This window comes from Enhydra lutris, unplaced genomic scaffold (genome assembly GCF_002288905.1).
Source record: "Enhydra lutris kenyoni isolate GAN:26980312 unplaced genomic scaffold, ASM228890v2 scaffoldscaffold56, whole genome shotgun sequence".
Lineage (NCBI taxonomy): Eukaryota > Metazoa > Chordata > Mammalia > Carnivora > Mustelidae > Enhydra > Enhydra lutris.
In genome coordinates this window covers 13,374,300-13,394,567 of record NW_019154140.1, presented here as the reverse complement: position 1 = coordinate 13,394,567, position 20,268 = coordinate 13,374,300, and the positions used below count along the sequence as shown (strand labels likewise).

The window sequence follows — 20,268 nt, the reverse complement described above, 5'->3', positions numbered from 1 at the left end:
ATGGATATGGGAGGATATTGTAGAAGTTGAAATTTTATTTTTTCTTTGTTGAATCTTCATGATGACATCCATTCATGTTAATATATATTTTCATTTCTTTCTCAACAACACTGTTAAGTAAGTTTTTGTAAACTTGTTTTACTTGCTGGTTCACCAGGACATAAATAAAAGGGCTCAACTTTCGGGGGTGGGGGTGGCAATTGAGGTGTTGAGAATAGCTACTCCTTTGGTCAGTGATGCTCTTTTTTTTTTTGCTGAAGGCTTGACATACATGAATATACAGCTCCCATAAGAGATGGAAATGACAATCAAGTAAGAGGAACACGTGGAGAAAGCCTTTTTCCTCTGACTAGCAGATGGGATTCTCAGGATCGTGCTAAGGATGCACAGGTAGGAGAGAATCACTAATGGCAAAGTGGAGAGCAGAGTGACCAAAGCAAAGAAAAAAACAATCATCTCCAAAGCCATGTGTCTGAGCATGAGAGTTGTAAGATGGGGAAATAGTCACAAGAGAAATGATCAATTACATCGGAAGCACAGAAATCTAGCTGAAGGATGAATGTGAGTGGTGGGGAAATGGTGAGAAATCCTCCTAACCAGGACCCAAAGACAAGCAGGGTGCAGATTTTTTTTTGCTCTTGATGATGGTGTACTGAAGAAATTTGCAGATGGCAACATAATGATCAAAAGACGTGGCAGTGAGAAGAAAAATTCAGAAACACTCATGAAGATGAAGAAAATAGTTGAGCTAAACAATTGTTATAGGAAATGGTCTTGATATTTGTAATGATTGCCCCCAAAAATCTTGAGATAGAGACACTGGTGAATGTAATTTCTAAGAAGGAGAAATTCTGCAGGAAGTAATATATAGGAGTCTTGAGATGACAGTCTATCAAGGTGAGGATGATGATGGTTAGGTTTCCAGTGACACTTAATACATAAGCCACAAATAAAAAGATATAGTTGTGGGTCATCTCAGATGCCTAAGGGAATGAACTCTGTAATCATTGTATTATTTCTGATGCTGATTTTTATTTTCTTTAAGCAAAATCTACTGTTGAGAAATAAAACAGAAAGAAAGAGTAGAATAGTAAAGGAATTGAATAGTAGAGGAATAGATCAGTAAAGGAATTGAAGATTTAAATGTTCATATTTGCTTCTTTTTTTAAAGTTTTTATTTAAATTCCAGTTGGTTAACATATAATGCAATACTAGTTTCAGCTATACAACTGAGTGACTCAACTACATACTACATGTGGCGCAAATTACAAATGTCCTCCTTAATGCCCATCCCCCAACCACCTCCCCTCTGGTAACCATCAGTTTGTTCTCTATAGGTAAGAGTCTGTTTATTGGTTTGCCACTCTGTTTCCTCCTAAGATTGTTTGTTTTGTTTTTAAAATTCCACATATGAGTGAAATCATAAGGTATTTGTCTGTCTGTGATTGACTTATTTTACTTATTATAACAACACACACACACACACACACACACACACACTCTCACACACACCCCATATTTTCTTTACCCACTCATCAGTTAATGGACATTTGGGCTCTTCCTATAATTTGGCTATTGTTGATAATGCTGCTATAAACGTAAATGTGCTGTCTCACATTTAGGTCCTTCGTCCATTTTGAATTTAATTTTTGTGTATGGTGTAAGAAAGTGGTTCAGTTTCATTCTTTTGCATGTTGCTGTCTAGTTTTCCTAACACCATTTTTGAAGAGACTGTCTTTTTCTCATTGGATATTCTTTCCTGTTTTGTCAAAGATTTGTTGATCATAAAGGTTGTGGTTTCATTTTGAGGTTTTATATTCTGTTCCACTGATCTGTCTGTTTTTGTGCTGTACTGTTTTCATCACTACAGCTTTGTGATATAACTTCCAAGTCAGCATTGCGGTTCCCCAGCTCTGCTTTTTTTCAAGGTTGCTTTGTTATTGGGGGTCTTTTGGGTCATTTTTTATTCCATACAAAATTTAGGATTGTTTGTTCTAGTTCTGTGAAAAATGCTGTTGGTATTTTTATAGGAGTTGTATTAAATGGGTACATCACTTTGGGTATTGTAGACAGTTTAACAATATTTGTTCTTCAAATCCATGAGCATTGAAAGGCATTCCATTTCCTTGTGCTATTTTCACTTACTTTCATCAGTGTTCAATAGTTATCAGAGTACAGCTCTTTCATGTAGGTATCTTATTGTTTTTGGTGCAATTATAAATGGTATTGATTCCTCAATTTTTCTTTCTGCCACTTCATTTTTTGATATATTCAAATGCAACAGATTTCTGTACATTGGCTTTGTATCCTGCAACTTTAACTGAATTCATTTATCAGTTCTAGCAATTATTTGGTGGAGTCTTTTGGGTTTTCTGTATAGAGTATCATATCATCTACAAATAGCGAAAGTTTGACTTCTTTACCAATTTATATGTCTTTTATCTTTTTTGTCTGATAGCTGAGGTTATCACTTCTGCTAATACGTTAAATAACAGTGGTGACTGTGGACATCCTGGTTCTTGCTTTTGGCCATAGAGAAAAAACGCTCAGTTTTTTCCCCATTGAGGATGACATATAGTTTGGGGTTTTCATATGGCCTTTATTATGTTGAGGTTTGCTTCCTGTCTCCCAACTTTGTTTAGAGTTTTTGTCATGAATGGATGTTGTACTTTGTCAGATTTTTTTTCTGCATCTATTGAAAGGATCATATGGTTCTTATCCTTTCTTTTGTTAATATGTTGTATCACAGTGATCGATTTATAGATATTGAACCACCCTGGCAGGTCAAGAATAAATCCCACTTGATCATGTTGAAGGATTCTATTAGTACACTGTTTTTCAATTTGCTAGTGTTCTGTTGAGAGTTTTCACATCCGTTTTCATCAGGGATATTGGCCTAAAGTTCTCTTTTTTTTAGTGGAAACTTTGATTTTGATATAAGTGTAATACTGGCCTCAAAGAATTAATTTTGAAGTTTTCTTTCAATTTCTACTTTTGGGAATACTTTGAGAAGTATAGGTATTAACTATTCTTTGAATGTTTAGTAGAATTCACCTGGGGAGCCATCTGGCCCTGAACTCTTGTTTGTTGGGAGATTACTGATTATTGATTTCATTTCTCTGTTGGCTATCAGTCTGTTCAAGTTTTCCATTATCTTTCTATTTGACTTTTGATAATTATATTTCTAGGAATTTATTTCTTCCCAGGCTGTCCAATTTGTTGGTAATATTTTTCATAATATTTTCTTAAAATTCTTTGTATTTCTGTGGTGTTGATAGTTATTTCTCCTCTTTCATTTGTGATTTTTTAGTCCTTTTTTTTTTTTTAATGAGTCTGGGAAAGGTTTGTCAGTTTTATTGATTTTTTAATTTTTAAATTTTTAATTAATTTATTTTTAAAGTTTTTATTTATTTGACAGAGAGAGACATAGCAAGAGAGGAAATACAAGCAGGGGGAGTCAGAGAGGGAGAAGCAGGTTTCCCGCTGAACAGTGATTCTGATGTGGGGCTCGAACCCAGGACCCTGGGATCACGACCTGTGCAGATAGCAGATGCTTAAGGACTAAGCCACCTAGGGGCTGCTATTAATGTTTCTAATTTTTTTTTTTTAAGATTTTATTTATTTCTTTGACAGACAGCGATCACAATTAGGCAGAGAGGCAGGCAGAGAGAGAGGAGGAGGCAGGCTCCCTGCGAGCAGAAAGCCCGACGTGGGGCTCAATCCCAGGACCCTGGAATCATGACCTGAGCTGAAGGCAGAGGCTTTAACCCACTGAGCCACCCAGGTGCCCCATGTTTCTAAATTTTTAAATTAGCACATAATGTACTATTTATTTCAGGGGTACATGTCTGTGATTCATCAGTCTTACACAATTCATAGTACTCACCATAGGACATACCTTCCCCAATGTCCATCACACAGCCACCCCATCTTTCCCACCCCCCTCCATTCCAGCAACCCTCAGTTCATTTCCTCAGATTAAGAGTCTCTTATGATTTTTCTCCTTCTCTGGTTTCATCTTGTTTCATTGTTCTTTCCCTTCCCCTTATGATCCATTGTCTTGTTTCTCAAATTTCTCATATCAGTGAGATCATATGATAATGGTCTTTCTTTGATTGACTTATTTTGCTTAGCATAATACCCTTTAATTCCACCCATATCATTGCAAATGGCAAGAGTTCATTTTTAGATGTTGCATAATATTCTGTTGTTTATATATACTATATCTTCTTTATCCATTCATCTGTTGATGGACATCTAGGCTCTTTCAATAGTTTGGCTATTGTGGACATGGCTGCTATAAACGTTCGGGTGCATGTGTCCCTTCAGATTTCTAGACTTGTATCTTTGCAGTAAATACCCAGTAATGCAATTTTTGGGTTGTAGGATAGCTCTATTTTCAACTTTTTGAGGAACCTCCAACTTTTTTTCCAGAGTGGCTGGACCAGCTTTCATTCCCACCAACAGTGTAGGAGGGTTCCCCTTTCTCCATGTCCTCACCAATATCTGTAGTTTCCTAACATGTTAATTATAGACATTCTGACTGGGGTGAGGTACTAGCTCATTGAGGTTTTGATTTGTATTTCCCTGATGCTGAGTGATGTGGAGCATTTTTTCATGTGTCTGTTGGCCATTTGGATGTGGTCTTTGCAGAAATATCTTTTCATATCTTCTGCCCATTTCTTGATTGGATTAAAATTTATTCTTTGGTGTTGTTTGATAAGTTCTTTATAGATTTTGGATACTAGCCCTCTATGTGATATGTCATTTGCAAATATCTTCTCCCATTCTGTCAGTTGTCTTTTGGATTTGTTGACTGTTTCCTTTGCTGTGCAAAAGCTTTCTATCAAGAAGTCCCAATAGTTCACTTTTTCCCTTGCTTCCCTTGCATTTGGTGATGTTTCTAGGAAGAAGTTGTTGTGGCTGAAGTTGAAAAGGTTGCTGTCTGTGTTCTCCTCAAGGATTTTGATATCTCACATTGAGTTCTTTCATACATTTGAGTCTATTTTTGTGTGTGAGGTAAAGAAATGGTCCAGTTTCATTCTTCTGCATCCCAACATGATTTGTTAAAGAGAATATCTTCTTTTCATTGGATATTCTTTTCTGCTTTGTCAAAGATTAGCTAACCTCAGAGTGGAGGGTTCATTTATGGGCTCTCCATTCTGTTCCATTGATCAATGTGTTTGTTTTTGTGCCAGTACCGTACTGTCTTGATGATCACATCTTTGTAATAGAGCTTGAAGTCCAGAATTGTGATGCTGCCAACTCTGATTTTGTTTTTCACCATTCCCCTGGCTATTTGGGGTCCTTTGTAATTCCATACAAGTTTTAGGATTATTTGTTCCATTTCTTTGAAAAATTTGATGATATTTTCATAGGGATTGCTTTAAATGTGTAGATTGTTCTAGGTAGCATCAACATTTTCATAATATTTGTTCTTCCAATCCATGAGCATGGAATGTTTTCCCATTTCCTTGTGTCTTAATCAATTTCTTTCATGAGTATTCTAGAGTTTTCTGAGTATAAGTTTTTTTGCCTCATTGGTTGAATTATTCCTAGGTATCTTATGGCTTTGAGTGCCGTTGTAAATGGAATTCACTCCTTAATTTCTCTTTCTTCTGTCTTATTGTTGGTATGTAGAAATGCACCTGATTTCTGTGCATTGATTTTATATCCTGACAGTTTACTGAATTCCTGTATGAGTTCTAGCAGTTTTGGGGTGGAGTTTTTTGGGTTTTCCACATAAAGTATCATATCATCTGCAAAGAGTGAACTTTGACGACTTCTTTCCCAAACTGGATGCTTTTTATTTCTTTTTGTTGTCTGATTGCTGAGACTAAGACTTCTAGTACTATATTGAATAACAGTGGTGATAGTGGACATCCCTACCATGTTCCTGACCTTAGGGGGAAAGTTCTCAGTTTTCCCCATTGAGAATGATATTCTCTATGGGTTCTTCATAGATGGCTTTGATGATATTGAGGTTTGTACCCTACACTATGAAGGGTTTTGATCAAGAAAGGATGCTATACTTTGTCACATGCTTTTTCTGCATCTATTGAGAGTATCATATGGTTTTTGTTCTTTCTTTTATTAATGTATTGTATCACATTAATTGCTTTGCAGATGTTAAGCCAACCTTGCAGCCCAGGAATAAATACCACTTGGTTGTGGTGAATAATCCTTTTCATGTACTGTTGGATTCTACTGGATAGAATTTTGGTCAGAATTTTTACATCTGTGTTCAAGGATACTGGTCTGTAATTCTCCTTTTTGACAGAGTCTTTGTCTGGTTTGGAGATCAAGGAAATGCTGGTTGCATAAAATGAGTTTGGTAGTTTTCCTTCTATTTCTATTTCTTGGAACAGTTTCAGGAGAATAGGAATTAATTCTTTAAATGCTTGGTAGAATTCCCCTGGGAAGCTGTCTGGCCCTGGGCTCTTGCTTGTTGGGAGATTTTTGGTGACTACTTCAGTATCCTTACTGGTGATGGGTCTGTTCAGGTTTTCTATTTCTTCGTGGTTCAGTTGTGATACTTTATATGTCTCTAGGAATGCATCCATTTCTTTCAGATTATAAAATCTTCTGGCATATAGTTGCTCATAATATGTTCTTATAATTGTATTTCTTTGGTGTTGGTTGTGATCTCTCCTCTTTCATTCATGATTTTATTTACTTGAGTACTCTCCCTCCTTTTTGAGATGTTTGGCCAAGAGTTTATTAAACCTCATTAATTCTTTCGAAGAACCAGCTCCTAGTTTTGTTGGTCTATTCTACTGTTCTTTTGGTTTCTATTTCATTGATTTCTGCTCTGATCTTTATGATTTCTGTTCTGCTGGGTTTAGATTTTCTTTGCTGTTCTTTCTTCAGCTCCTTTAAGTGTAGGGTTAGGCTTTGTCTGTCTGTCTTTCTTTCTTTCTCTTTTCCTACCTCATTTCTTATTATAGTTTTTGTTTAAAATCTAATTTGTTTGATATAAGGATTGCCACCACAGCTTTCTTTTGATGTCCATTAACATGGTAAATGCTTTTCCACCTCCTCACTTTCAAGCTAGAGGTGTCTTTGAGTCTAAAATGAGTCTCGTGCAGACAGTATTTTTTGGGTATTTTTTAATTATCTTATCTGATACCTGTGTCTTTAATTGGTGCCTTCAGCCCATTTACATTGAGTAACTATTGAAAGATATGAATTTGGTGCCATTGTATTGCCTGTAAGGTGACTGTTACTGTATATTGTCTGTTGCTTTCTGATTTATGTTACTTTTAGTGTCTCTTTTTGCTTAGAGGACCCCTTTCAATATTTCCTATAGGGCTGGTTTGGTGTTTGAAATTCATTTAGTTTTTGTTTGTCCCAGAAACTTTTTATCTCTTCTTCTATTTTCAATGACAACCTAGCTGGATATAGTACTCTCGGCTGTATCTTTCTCTCATTTAGTGCTGAGTATATCATGCCAGTCATTCTGGCCTGCCAGGTCTCTGTGGATAGGTCTGCTGCCAAACCCGTGTTTCTACCATTGTATGTTGTTATAGATCTCTCATCCTGAGCTGCTTTCAGGATTTTCTCTCTGTCTCTGACATTTTCTCAGCTTCTTTGTTCTCCATTATTTGGTCTTCTGTACCACTCATTCTCTCTTCTGCCTCATTTATCCTAGCAGTTAGAGCCTCCATTTATGATTGCATGTCATTATTAGCCTTTTTGATTTTGACTTGGTTAGATTTTAGTTCTTCTATTTCTCCAGAAAAGGATTCTCCAGTATTTTCTATGCTTTTTCAAGCTCAGCTAGTATCTTTACATCAGTTCTGACATCTTACTAATGTCCATATTGATTAGGTCCCTGACAGTCAGTACTGCCTCTTGTTCTTTTTTTTTTTTTTTTTTTGAGGTGAGTTTTTCCATGTTGTCATTTAATCCAAAGAAGAATAGATGAATGAGAACAAACTGCTAAAAGAGTAACAACAACCCCAGAAAATTATACACTAAACAAATCAGAAGAGACAGGAAACCAGGGGAAAAAATAGAGTTTTATCAGGCTGGTGAATAGAACAGAGGCACACAACTAGATTTTGGGTGTATTTTGGTCTGTTAGAAGAAATTGCCTCCCAAAATTTTAAAGAAAGTAAAACATATATATGTATGTATATGTGTGTGTATGTGTATATATATGTGTGTGTGTGTGTGTGTGTGTGTATATACACACATATATGCATATATATACCAAAAAAAGTTTAAATATGATGAAGGGATGCAATATGAGTGTAAAGATGAAAATTGAAAAAGGTTTTAAAAAACGAATTAATAAGAAGTTGATTGAGAAAAGAAAGAAAAAGAAATTTTAAAAAAGGGAGAGAATGTAATCAGCTGAAAGACTAGAATAAAGTCATACAATAGATTTATGGTATATTTTGGTCTCTTAGAAGAAATTGTATTCCAAAATTTTAAAGGAAGAAAAACATATATATATATACGAATATATATATATATATATATATACGAATATATATATATATATATATATATATATATACAAAGAAATATTTGACTATGACTAAAAATGAAAATTAAAAAGACTTCAAGAAAGGAATTGATAAGGGGCGCCTGGGTGGCTCAGTGGGTTAAAGCCTCTGCCTTCAGCTCAGGTCATGATCCCAGGGTCCTGGGATCGAGCCCCACATCAGGCTCTCTGCTCAGCAGCAAGCCTGCTTCCTTTCCTCTCTCTCTCTCTGCCTGCCTCTCTGCCTACTTGTGATCTATCTGTCAAATAAATAAATAAAATCTTTAAAAAAAATAAAAAAGAAAGGAATTGGTAAGATAAGATGTCAGTTGAAAAAGGAAAGAAGAAAAATTCAAAAGAAATAGGAAAAGAAAAAAATGAATATTTAAAAAAAATTAACTTTGAAAGACTAAAGAATCATGGGAAAATTTTTAGGTTCACAGTTTACGACATTAAGTACATTCACATTGTTGTGCAGTGATCACCACTATCCATCTCTAGAACTTTTTCATCATTTAAAACTGAAACTCTGTACCCATTAAACAATAACTCTGCATCCTCCCCTGCCTCCCAGCAGAGTTTGGTACCACTGTTCTACTTTCTGTCTGTATGAATTTGGCTTCTAGTTTTTTCTATAAGTAGAATCATATAATATTTGTTTAGAAAAAAATCACGGGAAATGGCCATAAATTTTATGTGCTGTATTCCTCTAGCACTGGAGTTTTGGAGTTTTCATTGATTGGTTAACTTGGTCTTAGCTGGATACCCTTGCTGATCTTCCTGGGGAGGGTCCCGTTGCAGAGATTCACAAATGTGTTTGCCTCAGGCAGAATTGTACCTCCTTTGCCAGGGGCTAGGTTTAGTCATCTGCTCTGGTTTGCTCTTGGTAGCTTTTGTTCCCTAAGAGCTTTCAACGCATCTTTGGAGGATGAGAATGAAAATGGTGACCTCCCAATCTGGCCCCAGAGGAGCTAAGAACTCAGGGCCCCACTATTCAGTGATCCCTCTGAGAAAAGCAGTCAATCACTCCTGTCTCCCTGGTCTCTGGCCACAGTCCATGCTTACCTAGCCTGTGACCAAGCTTTTGTATCTCTGGCACATGGTCCTGTTTGGAATTTCCAGATTCCTACCATGAGCTCTCATGCCATTCCTCCCTGGGGAGGAAGGGGAATCTCCTTGGATCTATTGCTTACTGGGTTTTTTTCTTGCATCATATAGTAGGACTGTAATTGGTATATACTTTCCTCCTAGAACCACTTTTTCTTTTTCCCAAGGGTTTTGGGCTAATGTGTTATCATTTTCATTTGTTTCCATATATATATATGTGTGTGTATGTGTGTATATATATTATCTAATATATATATATATTATCTAATATATATATATATATATGGAAACAAATGAAAATGTATGTGCGTGTGTGTATGTGTGTATATATATGATCTAATATATATATATATATATTAGAGAAGAAATATGTATGTATAACATACATATTTCTTCTCTAATTTCCTGGTTGACCCATTCATTCTTTAGTAACATGTTCTTTAGCCTCCATTTATTTGCAGTCTTTCCAAATTTGTTTTTGTGGGTGACTTCAAGTTTCATAGTGTTCTGGTTGGTCAATATGTGAGGCATTATCTCAGTATTTTTGTGCTTGTTGAGGCCCAGTTGTGACCCAGAATGTGATCTATTCGGGAGAATGTCCATGTGCACTTGAAAAGAATGTGTCTTCTGCTCGTTTAGGATGGAGTGTTGTGGATATATCTGTTAAGTCCATCTGGTCCAGTATGTCATTCAAAGCCATTGTTTCCTTGTTGATTTCTTGCTGAGCCCATCTGGGGTATTAAAGTCCCCTACTATTATTGTATTATAATCAAGGAATTCCTTTATGTTTATGATGAGTTTTTTTTAAGTTTTTATTTATTTGACAGACAGAGATCACAAGTAGGCAGAGAGGCAGGCAGAGAGAGAGGAGGAAGCAGGCTCCCTGCAGAGGAGACAGCCCGATGCGGGGCTCGATCCCAGGACCCTGAGATCATGACCTGAGCCAAAGGCAGAGGCTTTAACCCACTGAGCCACCCAGGCACCCCAGATGATTTTTTTTTTAAATATATTTGGGTGCTCTGAAGTTCGGGGCATAAGTATTTATAATTGTTTGATCTTCTTGTTAGATAGACACTTTTATTATGATACAGTGCCCTTCTTTGTGTCTTTTTACAGACTTTGATTTATCTGATATAAGTATGGCTAGTTTATCTGCTATCCTTATGGTTACTCTGGCTTTCTTTTGACATCTGTTTCCATGATAAATGTTTCTCCATCCCCACACTTTCAATCTGCCTGTGTCTTTAGGTCTCAAATGAGTCTCTTGTAGGCAGCATATAGATGAGTCTTTTTTTTATTTAATCCATTCAGATACCCTAAGTCTTTTGATTGGAGCATTTAGTCAGTGAATAATTCATTCAGAGTAATTATTTAGTCAGTAAAGCATTTAGTCAGTGAATAATTACATTCAGATTAATTATTGATAGATATGAATTTAGTGCCATTTTATTACCTGCAAACTCATTGTTTCTGATGGTTTTCTCCATTGCTTTCTAGTTTTTGTCACTTTTGGTCTTTCTTTTCCAGTCAAAGAGTCCCCCTTAATATTTCTTTCACAGCTGGTTTTGTCTCCATGAACTCCTTTAATTTATGTTTGTCTGGGAAACTCTTTAACTCTCCTTTTATTCTGAATGATAGCCTTGCTGGATTGAATACTCTTGGCTGCAGATTTTCCGCATCAGGTACTTTCAATATACATGCCACTTTTATCTTGCCTGCCAAGTTTCTGTGGAGAGATCTGCTGCTAACCTTATTGGTCTTTGTACGTTAGGGACTTCTTTTGTTTTACTACTTTCAGGATTTTTTCTTTATCTCTTATTTTGCAAATTTGACTACAGTGTGTCTTGGTGTTGGCCTTCTTTTGTTGATTTTAGTGGCGCTTCTCTGCACCTCCTAATTTTGGATGTTTGTTTCTTCTCCCAGATTAGGGAAATTTTCAGCTATAATTTCCTAAAATAAACCTTCTGCCTCCTTTTGCCTCTTTTCTTCTTCTGGGACTCCTATGATACGAATGTTATTACCTTTGATGATATCAGTGAGTTCTCAATTTCATGATCTAAATTTTTCTTTCCCTCTTGTGCAGCTTCATTATTTTCCATAATTATGTATCAGTTATTCATTTCTCTGCTTCTTCTGTATCAGTTATTTATCTCTCTGCTTCTTCCATCCTTGCAGTCACTACATCCAGTGGGTTTCACATCTTAGATATTTCATTTTTCATTTAGGACTGACTAATTTTTAGCTTTTCTATCTCTGTGCTAGGAGCCTCCCTGGAGTCTTCTATGCTTTTCTCAGGCACAATTAATACCTTTATGATCATTGCTTTAAATTCTGGATCAGGCATATTACTTATATCTGTTTCAGTTTGATACCTGGCCATGACCTTTTCTTGTTCTTTCTTTTGAGATGAATTCCTCCATCTTGGCTCTTTGTCTACGTCTCTGTCTTCTTCTGGGTGTTATGAAAGTTTCTAATGCTTCCTGCTCTGATAGTAATGGCTTTATGAAGAAGAGGTCATATAATGTCCATGCCCAGTGTTCCAGGATGTGTGTCTGATTGTGTGCTGTGTGGACTCTGCTTCTATGTTATGGCAGCTGTTTTCCTCAGGTCAGTCCTTTGCAGTGTTTCTCCTTGCCTCCACTGGGGAGTGTCTGGACCTTTGCCAGAGTGTGGTTGAGTTTTAACCGAGTGTCTTCTGGTCTGCTTGCCAAAAGAGACCTGAGGCTATTTCCACTAGAGCTGAAGCTTTGCAGAACTCTAGTCAGTAGATGTGCTGTGTGCAGGGTTTGTGCTGGTCTGGGGCCCCACTAAGCTGGTCCTAAGGCACACTTGCTCTAGAAGAGCAGTACCAGTAGATCGCAGCACAGCAGGACTTGGCTTAATCGGGTTAGGTTTCCAGTGTTGGTACTGTGCTGCTTACTGAAGTTGGTTTATGCTAAGGGGCACAGGAGGAAAATGGCACCAGCCCACTCCTTTTCCCTGGAGAAGAGGGTCCATGCTTGCTTCTCCCACAGAAGCACTTTCAGAGGAGCAAATAATTCTTCCTGTTGCATCACTGACATTTTTCAGTTTGCTGAATTGATACTGTCTCTGGGTCACTTGCCTGCCTGGAGTAGCACAGTGTGCATTGGCCTATATATGAGACAGGCCTGCTGCCTTTTAAAATTCCAAATTTCAGGGACATGGTGTGGCAGGACCTGCACTGGTTCTTTGGGAAAGGGTCTTCCAGTCTGGGACTGATACTGTCATCCAAGATCATTTTAAGAAATGCTTAACTGTCCAGATGCCTGTCCAAGTCTGTAATGTCTCATTTGTTCTCTAGATCCTTCTGAGGTTTCAGAGTTTTCAAAAGGAATAATATTTACTCCTAATTACCAATTAATTTAATATGTTAATGAGCTTACTAAAATTCTTTACCGACAAAATTTCTGGGAGGGAATTATTCCACTTTTCATCATCTGTCCTTTCTGTGGTCATAAGATATCGATTCTTTTTGGCTTTATATGCTGGATGCTAATTTTCACTCTAAAAAATTCACATTGTGCAAAACTGAAGCATAAAGTAGATCTGCTCAGTGTTAAGACACATGAAATGAAGTGTTTTAAATTTTATACAGGAATGATTACATGGTGTCCTGATATTGACTATATTAAAATAATCATTAAAAGATATTTAGATAAGAACATAAAACCATCATGTGGTCCTATCAGTCACCAAGTAATGTTATAATGAACAAAAATGAATGAAACTCTTACTAAATTGTAGCAGTTTTAAAAATGTCTTCATTTATGTATTTCATATAAATTGTGTGGCTTAATGTTATTACATATACCATTGTGCATAATTGAGATTACTTGTATAAAGCATAAATGTACCCTATTAAAGCAAAAATATATTCCTGAAAGAAAGTATTAAAGACATATTTTATGGTAACTATGACTGGTTTCGACAATGTCACTTTTAATGGCTTTTTTAATTTGTTTAAACATAAGTGCTTTGAGATTTTTCAAGTGTCTTTGCAATCTGTTTGTCCTCTGCCATCTTGTATTTATAAACAAATACTTGAAATATTGAAAATAAAGAATAATTCCAGAAGCTTCTCTATAATTTCACACAAAGGGCATATTAAACTCAACTCTACACTTTAACCCACCTTTCACTAAGGATCTAAGGTCCCAAGTTATCCTATGTATTGCTGCTTAAAGAAGTATTATTTTAACACTTACAATGAAAGAAGTTATAGTTAAAATAAGGGTTTATACAATGTTTTTCCAAGCTTGGTGGGCAAGATGATATGATCTTAGTAATGTTAATGATTCAGACTAGCCATAATTTTATCTGCTTTCTTAACAATGGATGCAGGGGATTAGTTGAATGGATAAACAAAAGGTACCATGGAATTTTGTGATCTCAAGACACCAGCATTGACCTGTAGTCCAAATTAGTACATAATTTAGATATAATATTTCAGTGATAAGGGCCTGAAATCAGAGCAGAAAAATAATAGAAGAGTTAAATTTTTATAATAGTCCATAACTGCACAAGGACAAGAAACTTAACAATTGGGTAACACAGAGCAACAATTTATCAATAGCAATATTTTTTCTCCAATCTTAGGGAAAGTATTAAAAATTCATTGTGTTGATTTAGACTGGGGCTGAGGTCTCTATCCTTCTACACCATAAGAGATGTCAGGCTTGCCTTTATGTTTTGTATCTTCTCAAAGAATGGCGACATAGAACACCTGACCGTGATTAGAATCCTTACCATTTATTCATTCAATAATTACTTTTTAGATGTTTATTATGTGTTGGGCTTAAGCTTAGGTTTGGAGAATACAAAGATGCTAGTGACAGTTATATGTGTAATTTTCCTTTTACAGCAAAGGGTGAGAATTCTACATTATTTTAGAAATCTCAGATTCCTTTTCTCATATCTGATACAAGCAACATACCCTCCATCTCACTCATCTTCTTGTTCCCTGCAATGATCTGGAAAGACATCTCTAATATTCAATTTATATTCATTATTTAAGACTTATATTTAGTTTCTACTATAGCCAGGATCAGGAGAGTAAGTGCCCCTCACTCTGGGGTTCCAAAGGGACAGGTTTGGCCACTCACCGCTGACAAAATGAAAAGGCAAAGTAATTCATGGTGGTGAAACAAGAAAGGAATTTATTTCAGTGACACTAACTCCAGGAAGACAGTGGACTAACATCTCAAAGACTGCGTCCAAGGTACCAAAGTGCCTAAATCCTCCCAGACTTATACAAGGGAGATATGGGAAATGAGAGCTGGTAGGGTCAGGCAGGCAGTAAATTGAAATTGATCATTGTCTTGGAGATATTCTTGTGGAGTCTTGCTGACTAGACAGTTCTCATTGCTTGAGAGGTTAATTTCAGTTCCCATCAGAAGATGTTTTGTCCTCAGGGTCTTTGCCTGAGTGAAGCAATAAACTGGAAAGAAGAATTTAATTAATTAAAAAGTTTGAGATCACAATGGAGGTAGCTGAAATCCTCTTTCACTACTTAATCCTAGAGTTCCATAAATCATATAAATAGTTCAATTCAAATGGAAATTGGGATTATTTAATAATCTTAAATTGTTAGAGACTCTTTGAAGAAAAATTTAAAATATTTCACTATTCCTTTGGGAGATGCAAAATTATTCAAGTTATATGACTAAGGAATACAGAGTGCACACTGAAGAAAGAGACTGATAGAGCTGCTACTTTAAATTCCAAAAATATTAATCTATTCATGATAAAAGTCAAGAACTTGAAGAATGTGTCATAAATATGCTCATGTTTCAGTATATTTTTGCAATAACACTTACATGATGTTTATGTGTGGGCCAAAATATTATTTAAAATTATACATTATGGGGAAACTGTTATTACATCCAGAGATCTGGAAAATTGCTTTAATATATATGACCTCATCTTCACCTGATTATGTAAGGGTAGAAGGATAATTTCCCTTTACTGTTGGCTGAGACCATGCTGTAATAAAGGACAGATTAATTGGAGAAAAACAGAAGTTTAATAACATGTATACTTCCTGTATACATGGGTGAGATTTAAGAAAACTGAATAACTCTTTGAAATGGCCCAAGGCCACTACTTTAATTAACATCTTCAACCAAAGACAAAAGAAGTCGTCTGGGGTGGAGAGGGAGCCAGTTGTGGGAAATTATCAGGCAAAGGGTAGTGAATGAGGGTATGGTTATTACACAGATTTAAATCATTACCTTCTCCTTTGATAAGAATTTCTAGAGACAGGATCATCCTCCACTTCCTGGCACAGAAAGGTACACCCTTATAAGTGGAGATTTCTCTTATAAATGCAAATGTCTTGGGGAAAGTATCCTCTCAGTTTTCAGAACTATATCTTTGTTATTTCTTAAGAAGAAGAAAAAGAAGAAAATGTCAAAATAATACCATGCCACAGAGGCACATTTTGGGGTGTTATAGTCTGCTCTCTTTAGTTATCTCTGCAAAGACCCTGTTTCCAAATAAGGTCATATCTATATTCCAGGTGAGAATGCACTTCTGAAGGGCACTTTGCTAAGCAGTACAGTACCCAAATGAAATACTATTAATAACAGTTTTAAATAATAACCTACCTCCGATGAGCATAGCACTTTATATGCTTTCAATATTTTTAGCAGAATCTGCTTTTATATCAATGTCACCAGCACACTATAAGGGCATTTGCATGAGTTGTATTTCCCACAATGCCAGCTTTATTCAGTCATAAAGCAAGGTGGGAGCAGGCTTAGAATTACAAATTCAATGACATTTCAGTACACATTTAATTTGGCTTCATAAAAGCCACACAAAGCAAATCACAATACAAAGTTATATAGCAAACAAGATACAACAAGGTGTTGCAGGATTTTTTTCTCCTTTGGTGCCATGGTTCTTGATTACACCACTTTGAAGAATGAAGAGGTAGACGAGACAGAGTGGTGGGCAGCAAAACAAGGTTTATTGAGTGACAGTAAAGAAACAGTACAAAAGAGGGAGTGGACCTTACATGAGGGAGCAGGGAACCCTACATGAGGCTCTAGCCATGGGATCATGACTTGAGCTGAAAGCAGGCACTTAACTAATTGAGCCACCCAGGCATTCCTGAAGGCAGATTTTAGGATGAACTCCCTGGAATGACCTCAAAGCAGCTTCACAAAATTAATTCTCCAGGAGAACTCCTCCTCAGGAATCTAGTGCTATTGCTAGAAAATTTAGGGTCATTTGAATCTGCTATGATCTACTCCAGCAATGTAGATGCTTAACTATAACAATGCATAAAGTTTGTATCTTTTGTGAATGTATCTGATTGGCAGAACTAAAATTAACTTTAGATTCCTAGCTTCAAGGACAACTGAAAATGTAGCCTTTGCAGCCTTTGGATATAGATAGACATATTTGACGGAGTTTGGAAAATGCAGAATGTGTAAGTTCATAATAAAACACTGGCAGAGTAATGATGTGCAGAAGAGAAGTCTAAATTACTCACATCAACATATCAAATAAACATTATTGTCATCCTCAATTAACAGATGGAGTACCACATAAAGTACTCTACAAGGACAGTTGTCCAATAGACACTGTTGTGATGCATAAAGCCAAATTACTTTTGAGTAAATTGCATGTGACTGGCTTTATGACATTTAATTAAAACTAACATTATTTAAGATAATAATAATTGTTTTTAATTTATTAAGCCCTGGGAGGTACCAGGCATGTTTGTTAGCCTTTGTAAGCCTTGTCTAAATAAATATTTACAACTACCCTCTGAGGAAAATTCCTACTATTCTCTTTAATTTTTGATCAGAAAACTGACTCACTGAGAGTTTAACTAATTTGTCTGAGGTCACACACATGGAATTCTGTTTCTGGGGACTATATAGAGTCAATGATGGGCTACATGAGCTGCTACTGATATCTGAAGGGAGCCATGGTCAAGGAAGACATTGATATGTGCTAAGTAAATGACACTGTTTAAAAAATGTTATTTTTGAGTAGCATTGTGATTTTTCACTATTGTCTATATGAAAATACCTCAAGAAAACATTAAAGTGTGTTACTCATGGACATCTAATCATAGGGTTCCATCTGGCACCTTAATGATTAAAAGATAGAATTTTGCCCTAGATGTGTCCACAGTGGAAATCCTGGGAGGTAGACCTAAAAAGAAAAGAGAGTTTCTAACTGTTGAGTAAGGAGTTTAAAAGTTGCTACCATTGTTGAAGAGGTATAACAATTTTGTCCATGGTTCTGAAAAACTAGGCATCCGGAAAACCCAGTCATAGAAAATTATTCAAACAAGGTATCAGAGCAGAGCAATGATAATTTCAAGTAGGAGATATCAACAATTTAGATGGGAATAGGTTTTTTGAGATCTCCATCCTTTTGTTGATTAATTTAACAAAATTTTAGTAAATGACGGCACTATGGTAAGCCCTTTGGTAGGCAATAATGAACAAAGTATCCCATTTTCTAGCAAAATGTTCATAGTCTGTGAAGATCTAGCATCGAGAAAGATGACATTTCAGTATATGGTGAAATCATCTAATCATATCGATAAGCATACTGTATCACAAAACTCATGTAATCCTATTTGACTATAAATTACAGCAATACAAAGCCAATTTTATAGATGGAGCAAAGAGAGCAATGCGAATTTGAGGACTTTAGCATTGGAGATCTACCATCAGACAGAGTGGTATAGGGCATGATGAACACTAAAGAGATCCGATTATTTAAGTATACAAAGACTTACTGTAACTCAAATCAGACTGATGGAGAATGACAAAGTATTATCTATCAGTGAGAGAATCAGTTGTTAATCCCATATTCTATGGTTATGGCTGCGGTTGTTGTGGATAACTCAGTGCTCAATCCAAAAATGACAGAAACTCTTGCCACCAAGAGATGATATTATCGTATAGGCATTTGTGGATAACTCAGTGCTCAATCCAAAAATGACAGAAACTCTTGCCACCAAGAGATGATATTATCGTATAGGCATATGTTACATCTGAGATTACCAGTGGAAGAGTTTGGGATTCTAAGCTTCTTTAGTGAAAGCAATTTTCTGCATTTAAGTTTAGGGATTAAGTTTAATTCCAAAAGAGTAGTTGTCTTCTGAAAATTTTTTTTTTTAAGATTTTATTTATTTGACAGAGAGAGATCACAAGTAGGCAGAGAGGCAAGCAGAGAGAGAGAAAGAGGGAGGAGAAAGCAGGCTCCCCGCCTAGGAGAGAGCCCAATGTGGGACTCGATCCCAGGACCCTGAGATCATGACCTGAGCTGAAGGCAGAGGCTTAACCCACTGAACCACCCAGGCAGCCCCTTCTGAATTTTTTATTTCCTAAGATACATTATTTTGGAGAGAAATCCCCATAAACCAAGCCTGGCATTTTAGATGAGCTTATTTAGTACTCTTGTGAACGAAAGTGCTTTTGTGGGAAAAATAGCATCCTATTCTGACATTCTAAGATTTTTTGATATATGTTCATGTTGCATGATTTCTCACCTCCCCCAGTAATTGGTACAATGGCTTCTTTGAGGGGAACAGCTTTGATCTGAATCACTGTTCAGATGCATATTGGCCATATATACATTATTTGTTTCCTATGAATATCTGTCTCATTCTTTAAAAGGAGGAGAAAGCATATTCACTTAAAAGGATTTTTAATATCTTGTGGCGGGGGGTAGGTAAAACGTTGAACAGAGTTTAAAACATACAATGTTGCTCTTTTCATCTGGTTATTGTGTCATGAGGCACCATGAGCAGCAAAGTCTCCAAGTGACACCCTGTACTGGTGGTGTGGGAAGTCCTGAATGGGAATCAGTGCCAGTGTCAGAAGTTTCTGGAGATGGTGGAGCTGCAGATCAGCTTGAAGAACTACAACCCACAGAAGGACAAATGCTTCTCAGGCACATTCAGGCTCAAGGCCACTCATTTCAATAAACCCCAGTGCTAATTAAAAAAAAAAAAGAAATATAATATCCATATGAGGAACACTGGTATTGGTTTTATAACATAACTTTTTTCTGTGCATAATGAATTGAGTCAATAAAATCAGCTTCTCATGGAAAGCATAAAAGAGAAGTAATGACTCCTTTCAATTTTCTCTTTCTATCCACATTATTTCCATTCACTTCGCTCACTTTAATACCTGTCATTTGCAATCATTATTCTCTTTGCCCAGGATATCCATTTAATTATATTTTTTACTTTTACTTGGAATTCTTACTGCATTATTGCAAATGCTGTGAGCAGTCCTATATTTTATATTCATATGGCCCTGGGTATATGTTTTTATAAAAGATTAATAATTCCATACCTAAATGTCTACCTTTTTATCTGTTGCCCAAAATCTTATAAGATGATGATGGTCTATTCTAATAATCCAAATGGCTAGTGCAAGCCTGCAATGTAGTTGCTTTCAAAGTCTTTTCAGAAATAACATCTGAATGATTTTCACTATAAGAATTAGGAAGAAATTGTAAGAGACCCTTAATCTCAGGAAACAAACTGAGGTTTGCTGGGGAGTGGGGAGGGAGACGTAGGGTGGCTGGGTGGTGGACATTGGCGGGGGGGTTATGTGCTGTGGTGAGTGCTGTGAATTGTGTTAGACTGATGATTCACAGACCTGTAC

At 36.3% G+C, this 20,268-nt stretch overlaps 1 pseudogene; it reads right to left on the bottom strand.

Annotated features, from left to right (window-relative positions):
* Positions 1-34: 34 nt before the first annotated feature.
* Positions 35-19,210, bottom strand: LOC111157771 (annotated as a pseudogene).
* Between the last annotated feature and the right edge of the window lie 1,058 nt (positions 19,211-20,268).